This window comes from Perna viridis, chromosome 13 (assembly GCF_037379345.1).
Source record: "Perna viridis isolate PV_CMFRI_1.1 ecotype Kerala chromosome 13, ASM3737934v1, whole genome shotgun sequence".
Classification (NCBI taxonomy): Eukaryota; Metazoa; Mollusca; class Bivalvia; order Mytilida; family Mytilidae; genus Perna; species Perna viridis.
In genome coordinates this window covers 34,591,069-34,601,350 of record NC_142457.1, presented here as the reverse complement: position 1 = coordinate 34,601,350, position 10,282 = coordinate 34,591,069, and positions in this window count along the sequence as shown.

The following is a 10,282-nucleotide window of genomic DNA, read 5'->3' as shown; positions in this document are numbered from 1 at the left end:
CAAATATTATATAACATAATTAATTTATATTTAGCAGTTGAGTTTTTAGTGAAGGTGGAGTTGATGTCTCTAGCTTAAATCTTGTTTTCGGAGCCTAGTCGTTTTGTTTGGACTTGGCAAATGTGTATTACCAGACGATGTATGATACTCGGATATTTATAATTCAATTGAATGTTCACAAATACCAAAATATCTTTTATGATGACCTATACACATGTGCAGGGTACAGAGGTACATGTAAATTGTATAATATATATAAATGATTTTCAACCTTTGAAAATTGTTTGAAAGGGGCATTTGCTCTCGTTTTTAGTTATAATGTAATTTCAACATCATAAACTCTGCAGGATTACAGGTTAAGATGATTTGTAGATAATATTAATTGCCGAAAAAACTGATGCAAAAATAATTCAAGAAGTACAATTTGTAAAAAATAAAGATTTCATATAAAAAGTCCGAAATTTAAAATGGCGTCTTCTTATTGATGTCCTACATCAACTACATTTACTTGTATGACTAGGGTAAATATGTACACGTAACTACAGTTACCTGTATGACTAGGGTAGACATGTACACGTAACTAGCACTACAGTGAGTGCAAATTCGTGCTTTATTGTTAAAAATGTATTAACGAACAAATTAATAGGTACCTGTCTGAACCCCTTTCCCACTTTAAAATTTGATCTGTTCAGACAAGTGTCCGTTTACCAAGGTAAAAAATAAATTTAAATTAATAAAGGGAAACCTTTACAATGCCTGGTTTAGACACGTTTTGTATCATTCAGGGTTTGGTTTAGACAGGTTTTGAATCATTCAAGGTCCAATACAACATTTAAATTGATATTATTGATTGGAATACTCAAGGAACGTTTAGTCAGGTTTTGATATTATTCAGAGTTTGGTTTAGACAAGTTTTTGGAATGTATCAGGGCTCTTTTAAGACAGGGTTTTGAACTATCCAGGAATTGGTTTAGACAGGTTCTGTGATAATGCATGTTTTGGTTTTGACATACATGTATTTTTAGGATGATACGTGTCATGATGTTGATAGGCTTTTAGATTATTCAAGTTTGTTTATAGAGTATAGACAGGTGTTTGGTTTATTCAGGTTTTGGTCAAAGCATGTTTTAGAATATTCAGGGTTCGGTCAAGGCATGTTTTAGAATATTCAGGGTTCGGTCCAGGTATGTTTTTTTTAATATTCAGTGTTCAGTTTAGACATCTATTTAGATTACTCGGGGTTGGCTTTAACATGTTTTAGAATTATTCGTAGTATTGACAAGTTTCTGGTTTATTCACGGTTTAGATATGTTGAGATACGGTTGAGATGATCTCTCAGGGTTTTGTTAAGGTAGGTTTTGGATTATTAAGGGTTTTGTATAGATATGCATCTTGGATTATTCAGGGTTTCGTTTAGACATGTTATATAGTATTAGGGGTTAGATAGATTTCACTATAGCTATAAATGACAGGACTGTTGCACACGTGTTCACGTCAACAGCCGAAAAAAATTAAGACATCTTTTATTGAAGGAAGTACTTTTATTTATAATACATGTAGTGTAGACTTCAGTTAGAGGATCCTTGTGGTAACGTTAAATAACTTGAATTAATATTTTGCCATTTTCAACTTTCAAACATTTTATGAAATATATGCTTAATGTGTATGAAAATGTAATTCGCAGCCGTTTCAACAATGTGTTACGTGTATCGCACGAAGTCGCTTATATATACACATACGATATATACCCTAGGTTCGTACCAGTATACCTGCATTTCTTAAGAACAGTGAAGTTAATTTTATTCAGTGGAGGATCCAGAGTTTTAGATAAGGGGAGAACAAACAAATTTCTTGACAAGAATACCGGAAAGGATCACGTAGTGATCTGATTTTGCTAGTGGCATGCCCCCCCCCCCCCACCAAGAAAATTTTGTAATATTAAACCTCAATTCCTGCATTCTGAGGGTATCTTGAACAATTTTTTAACAATTTTTTAAAACAACAATTTTCTAAGGGAGGCCTTCCCCCTGGTTCAGCCAATATTATTAAATGATTTTCCAAATAACAAACGTGACAACCAAAATACAACATATATCAAAATAAACTAGACTATGAAATACGGTATTGTATGACCAGCATGTAAGTCACACTGCTGTAGTGCGATAGGAGGTCGCTGCTGACCGCTGTACCTATTACATAACCCTATGACTTGTCACAACAGCAATAACTATTACAAGGAATGGTATGACCAACAAGTCACACTGCGGTAGTGTGAAATGTGGTCGCCGAAAACCTTTGTAACAGTTTTGCAACTCTAGCTATTGCCACCGACTACATGGAATGTTGTGACCAGCAACACGCACTGCAGTAGTGTGTTTTGAGGTCTCGGCAAACCATGCAACAGTTCATAAAGCTCAATCTAATGTAAACTTTTTTAAATCTACGATTTTATGCTTTTAATAGTTTAAGCAAGTACGAATTTACCATTCGACGGTCTAAGCGAAAGTGACAATTGTAAATGATGACGGGCGTTTTAACGACCTTGAATACCAAATACAGGTCTCTCAAGGTCGATGTTAGTGGGTTAGGGGAACCAACTAGTGTTGGTGGCGGCCGGAGCCCAGCCTTCTGGATACCAGACCGAAGAACTCTGTAAGAGTATGTCCTACTAGCGGCTGGACTGCTGTGTAGACGCTCAGGCCTACTCCCAGACCCCACACGGGCTTAGGAGCGTTTCCCAACTCAAACTGTCTTGTAAGTACATCTACGTAGGAGTGAAAAATGTCAATGCTAATCACTTGCTTTTATATGCCCTGTTCATATTACTAGATCACATGATTGTGTTGTCCATTACCTCGAACAGGGTATTTTACCTAACCTCGATTATTCTAACAAGCTCCCGAAGGGAGCGTTTATGGTTATCTTATCGACTTGGTTCTGTATACTTATGGCAAGAAAAAGCATCATTCTCTAATTTTGCTTCATTTTTCTTACCGCTTGACCGGTGTTCACGTCAGTATTGGCTTTTTTGTTCTCAGGGATCGATTGGCTTAGAAATCGATTGTCTTGGACTCCACCTTGAATCGCCTCGATTGCCATTGTAGTTATATTTGAGTTAAATGAGATAATTTTGGTGTTTTCTTACCTTAAATAAAAATAATGAAGGGACACGGGAAGATTTGAAGTGAAAAAAACCTTTGAAATCGTCTGGTTTCTTTTGTTTGGAATGTTTGCGTTTGTGTGACGTCAACATGTCTTCTACCAATCGGAATCATAACGTTTCGCGCACATTTCATTTTTGGGTATTTTTGACGTTTTTAGGGCATTAGAGAAGCAGAATCTTCACTCAAAGCTTGTTGATTATAAAATTTCTCACATCTCGGGAAATAAATTTTATAGTTTGAATAGCTCGGTAATCCTCGCGATCAAAACTGTAAAATTTATAAATTCATCCTAAGGGGCATGTGCGAGAAATGGCGTTAAAACCAATAGTAACAACTAACTTACCTTGTCGAAACGAACCTAAATAATCCTTTCATAATAATATAATGATTATGCCGTGTCTTTAGCTTAACATCATAAGTACAATACAATAAACTAAATCTATGTCAACCTCAAAACGTATCTACATATCCTAAAATATATATCACAAATGAATAGAATTTAACCCTTTCGGTGCCAATTTCAAATTTTGAACGTTGCTGACGTTGCCACAAAGCCTCAACAAAACGACGTTATCAGCGTCAAATACTTGGCGACGTCATGAATATATGACAAATAATTGCGATTTCAGCCTTTTTTTCAAATTGCTGTTGAGCAAATTCTATCCGATCGATATCAATGATATTTTGGAAAACGTTCCTCATTGGTCTGAGCTTGACATTGAGATTCATAACATTGTGCTAGCTTACTGTCTTTCAACAAAGATATTCTGCTATAATGATTGAACATGTCTGGAAACGTTTCCTTATAAAGACGTTTCTTATTTGACAGTGTGTACTTAGTGATACAAATTAAATATAAATCATTAATCTCATTATCAGTCCGAATCGTACAGTTATCATGATACTATTTATAAATCAGTCTTTGACAGGGTCGGATTCATAGGGACGGACCTATGAAAAACACACACAATTTCCCGAATCAATGATTAACACCAAAGACAAAAACATGTATCAATGAAATCAAGGCATTTTTTTTAAAGTGGACAGTTACTATAAAATCGAGAATTAAAGGTGAACAGATAACAGTGTATCAGTAGAGCGGAGATGAGTATACTCTCACTGGGTTAGGTCATGCCCCCTACCTCGACTTACACCAGAGACACATAGCTATAAAATTTTAAGAGGTCAGCCTCAAATATGTAGTAGTGTCGAATTTTACCCATATATTATGTTATATGTGTATTTACTTTGTATTGTAAAATTCTTATATTGTTGTATTTGGTAAATTAATAAAATAAAGCATTAGTAAAGCCTTATTTGAAATAGACTATTTTGAAAAGTACACGTAATTACTGATCTTTGGTGCTCGGGGTCGATGTGATTGATACAAGTTGTATTCTACAATTCTTGCCAGTTTTTATTTTCATGAATTGATGAACAGTTAAAACCCATTACAGACATAATGACCCTGCAAGTTATTTTCACATTTTTTAACACTCTAATTGTATGATTAACGGAATAAGGGACATTTTATTTCTTTCTACGCAGATTTCTATTTGCACGATCCTCGAATGTTAACAAGAGCGGAGTATGAGTGTTACATGTAAGATCATTTCATATTTACATATTACCGCTACGTTTTTATAATACATTCAGGTGTTTTCTGATCCTTTTGATTCTGTAATTGTGAAGTACGAAATGTGCATATGTGCGGTGCAAATAATGTACAAGGTAGTTGCACAATAAATCTATTTCATTTTACATAGTGTATTTGCTTGAGTAACCGATGTGAATCATAACATATCGTCGAATCGACACAGATATTGATTATAATACTTGTATAGTTGATTATTGATTTCGCGGGAACAAGTATTGACCTATTGTGTATTGGTTTCAGATTTCACGGGAACAAGTATTGACCTATTGTGTATTCGTTTCAGATATGCCGAGATGTTTTAACTAAACTGATTGTCTGGTTCACTCGAGCATAATATAGCTCATTCCACAAATGATAATCGCTAGCTATTTGTATATTTATTTTCTTTAACTCTTCGGGAAATATCCAAGATAACTTTCCTTGAATGTGTATTCGAATTCTGACGTCATTTGTTTTTATTGCTACAATATTGATTATTGTATTATTTTAAAGGAAGATGTTTCATTTGTCTTTTATCATTTTTACCAAAATTATATATATATATATATATACACACATTAATCAAATATTGAACTATAGTGAATGTTAGATTACAAGTAGTTTTGCATATTTTTGATAACTGTTTGTTAAGTTAAAAGTACATGTGACCTTTTGAACTTAAGAACATTCTATTGTGGTGTGTATTGGGTTCTTTATTATATTACTTATTGTGATTGATTACTCATTGTAATTGTGATCAAGTAATCGAATACTATGTGAATCACCTTAATGATTGTCTTTAAATTTAATTTCGTCATATTTATTGTTTCAGAACTATGTTATATATGTATGCTGAATAAAAACAAGAACCTGAATGGTTATCTTTATTACCGAGCCTGTTACAAATAGTTGAATGAAGATGAAGTAGCACGTTATCTTTATTAACCGAGCCTGTTACAAATAGTTGAATGGAGATGAAGTAGCACGTTATCTTTAAGTCTGTAAGTCCAGTGTTTACAAGGTTTACCCGTTAAAACAGGGGTCACTCCATGTTGAAAATGATGCGGGGATATAGTCTCTCTTGGTTTAAATTACACTTACATTTGAAAAAAAGAAGACCGCATGACCCTTCAAATTGTCCATCAGATTTTGCCGAATTGCATAAATGGAATGTACACTTAATCTATCCAGAAAGTTTCTCGTCATTATATGTTTTAGTTTAATAGTTCGTAGACTTAATTTTCTCCGTGTTCATTACAAAATACAGAAGAAAAATATTTCAATTGAAGAAAAGAACAGTCGAACAAAATGACAACACAAAAGAGAGCAAAATAGAAGAAAAGTAGAAAAACAAGATTTACTTGCGACTTTTATGAGTTACCTGAATAAAAGTATTAACAAATTTACCGAACTAAAAGTCATAAATCGGCAAGGAAGATATCAAATAATAAAAAAAGTCAAGAATCAAGGATAAACCAGAAAAATGAAATAAGCAACAATGTTCCTTACATAGTACAGATATTTTCCAGTGAAAAGGCTGTTAAACCAATTTGTATGGCTAGCCGAACCTCCAATAGGTACATCATGGAACTAAATATATAATTTTGTAATAAAATAAATAGTCAACTCGACAATTTTGTAATCGTTCAAATTGCACTGAATATCTATATTGGCTCGTTCAATATAGGGTTTTAGTACAACAAGTGCTTGTACAATATATGTCCTTGCAAAGGAATCTGTATATCTTATCTTAAACTAACTATAAGCATTGTACCATTTTTAGCGGAAAAGGGGGCTAGGATGTTTAAAGGGAATTTAATGCTTATTTCTAATTTTTGAATAAAGTTTTACTTAGCCAACTAAAGAAGACATATGATCATTCATCAAAATGTCCCGGTACTCACGTAGAATGTCAAATAGAAATACTGCTTCTGCTAAAATATTTCTCATGCCTTCAATTAACAAATCAACACCACCACCCCCACAAAAAGGGGGTCTACGCCTCAGAAAATAATAGAGCTGATATCAATTTCTGTTTGCTTCTGCATACGTTATAATACTGCTGTTTGTATTTTTTGAATTAAAAAAAGTTTTCTTCAAACTCGATCTTACGTATCATTCGTAAACTAATTTTTTAATAATGCCTCATTTTTCGGGTAGATATTTATGTCATATAATAATATCCCAATGCCAATTTATTTTTTAGAACTATAAATCTGACATAATTTAATGAAATGTTTGCAAGCATATCAATCAGAAAACATAGCAAATAAATACCGACAAGTTTGAAATGGTTTCGGGAGAAACAATCGAACAAATTTGCACTTGATAATCTGGGCGACACACTATACAACAGAACATAAACACATGAAATATGAAAACTGAGTAAAGTAAATAAACGAAATATTTAGAGTTAGCTTTGTTTTGATTGCATTGGGCTGTTTGATTATTTGTATTTTTGTATCATTAGTTTGCATGTACATTTCTCATCATTTTTGTCACCTCGATATGCTTTAATTTAGTGAGATCGACTGAAATATGAAGTTTACTGATTTTTTTTTTTTTTACAAACGAAGAATTAAACCAACTAGAACTAATACATCATGTTATCCAGTTGAAACTTTTTTTCTTGAATCAAAATGATTTTTCTGTATTAAATCACGGATTTTACACATTTACTGTAAACGGATTATTTTCGAGGTTTCGAGGTTTTATGGATTCTGTCAAGTGAATATATTCGCGGGTATCATTTTTCGCGCTGTCGAGAAATGATCAGCGTTATACAGAGTTAAAATTTAATTCCGTGGGTACTATTTTTGCGCCTGTCTGTCCATCGCGGAATAGCGCATATTAATACTACAGTATTAAAAGCAACACATCATCAGATAAACTCTGCCCAGGGGTTTGTACCATATATAACGATGCGATGATAGGAATAAAACTTTTGTAGTTTTGCTATATCAGTGCACTGTACAAGTACTTTAAGCTGAATAGGATTTCAAAATGTTTTTCTCTTTTTTTTTTTTTTTTTTTTTACAACTATAACAAATTCCAAGAAACAAGATATTTTTTGTGCATATTAATAACCCGAATATCTTCGAAAAAAATTTAACTCGTAACAAGAAAAGTTTTCCTGTGAAATTAAACGAAAACCAGTCTAAATAGTGTCAATGTGTCGTACATAAACACCTCTCATGAGGCGACGGTCGAGAAAAGAACACTTATGACCGCGAAGTATATCGCCATGGGCTATACGTGCACTTTTACCACGCATTTTCACGTGCGAAAATTCTATGACGTCATTAACGTGATCTAAAATGAAGACTAAAATATTGGTATTTTTTGAAATTTGAATCATTAGCCCAACTGAACCATATCTGGTATTTTAGGTTCATTTGACAATAAAATAAAATAAATATTAAGTCAAATACACTTTAAAAGGAGTAATATACATGTATCAGATTTAATATCGAATTTAATTCTTTCCAATTTGTAGACCCTTCGGATAAGGTATCAATCCTCAATATATCTTACTTTAATTTCTCTATTTCCAAACTCATCTGGTTGTAACGTGCAATACACATGCATTTTCGTTCAATAGTAATACTATTTTCCCAAGTTTAAATAATGATGTTAAAATGTCTCCTATTTAACACCATATATTTCATTCAATGTACAATTTATCTGCGAATGAAGACCACTTGTCTTATGTGATTATTGTGCTACAGTATCAAGTACCATGTAGCGGGTAATTTTGGCGGGAAGCAAATTTCGGCGTATTTTAGCATTTCACGATTTTTTAACTCTGGGATTAAGTACTTTGTACAAGCCCTAAGCATAAATAAGAAACTCTCAAATTTTTCGTATATGTCTTTTTCAAAATATGTTTACACGCGCCAAAATAGCCCGCGATACGGTATTTACTTTTTTCCTATTTGTAGGCTTTTACAAAGAATGTTGATGTAAATAGGATTGTTTAACGGCAATTCGTCCATTTTCCTTTGATGTTTCTATCTGAATGCTTTACCTATCTATTGTACTTATTGTATGACATAAACATCAGACAAACCAATTTAATATAAGTGCACAAGAACCTCATTGATTCGATTGTCCAATGAAAGAGCAAAAACATGGACATCCGTTTACCTATCCTATCTCACCCCTTTCAGCCATCGCCCATTTTCAAAGCCTTAACCATGAATCGCCTCTACCACAGACAGTGTCCTAATTCTACAGGGACTGTTCCTTGTATTTCAATTTCAAAGCGTAATCAAGGGAACCAAGGTTAAAGCAGTTATTAAAAGAACGCAATCCAGGGACAAAGACCAGACATGGAAAACAGACAAACACAACAAAGAAAGTAATGTTTAAAAATAAGGACATATTTGAGGCATGAGCTAGTCGGTGTATTTTAAAACTAATGTCGTCTGCAAAGTGAAAATAATAGGAAATGTGAATAGATATTTTGAATATATTTAAAAGGAATATCTTAACATTGCACAAAATATGTGAAATATAAGAACAATTACAGAGTACCCTGACTTAAGGAGGTAGACCTAGGGTAAGGGACATAATCATATAAAATTATTGAAATGTTTGTATCATATTCAATTTCACCAAAGCCTCTCAAGCTTTCATTTGAAGCAGAATAAAATGAATCCAAGTTAATTTGATGCTTATATAAGATTGATGTTAAATGCTGAATACAAACGTGCCAGTGATTTTTAAGAGTTGTGTCCCTTACCCTAGGTCTGCCTCCTTAATTGAAACCTTTTCAGACTTTTGAAATTAGTTCGGTTGAAATGGGTGTTGGTTTTAAAATGTGTAAACTGAATTAAATTAATATAAAATGATTTCAAACAATGTCAGGTTTAGACAGGTTTTGGATCATTTAAGATTCTGTTGAGAAAGGTTTTATTGTATTTTGAAATCATTGACAATCATTTAATCCGTCTTTCGTTGACTCACCACCGCAATCCATTTCTACATGTAACAGTCCATGTGAAATGATAAAACGCGGGAATGGCGATAAACCGCACTAATAATGATCCTCAACCGACGCACGTAATCAGTTAATGAATGAAACTAAATGTTAATAAACATGAAAATGATATATCATACAAAGTACTGAAAACATTCACAGAAAATATAGATAAGCAAACATGTAATTACACATACACGAACAACAAACAAAATAGATAAACGTGACAAAAAATAGACATTTTACATAAACCTAGTATAAGGGACATAACTCTTGAAATCAGTGATATGTTTGTATCATATTCAATTTCACCAAAAGCCTCTTAAGCTTTTGTTTACAGCAGAATAAAATCAATACAAGTTAATTGGATGCTTACATAAGATAGATGTAAGATGCTGCAAACAAACGTTCCAATGATTTTTAAGAGTTGTGTCCCTTACACTGTGTCTACCTCCTTAATATGTTTTTAGTTTGGTAGCTGGAATTGGAAATCCACTAATA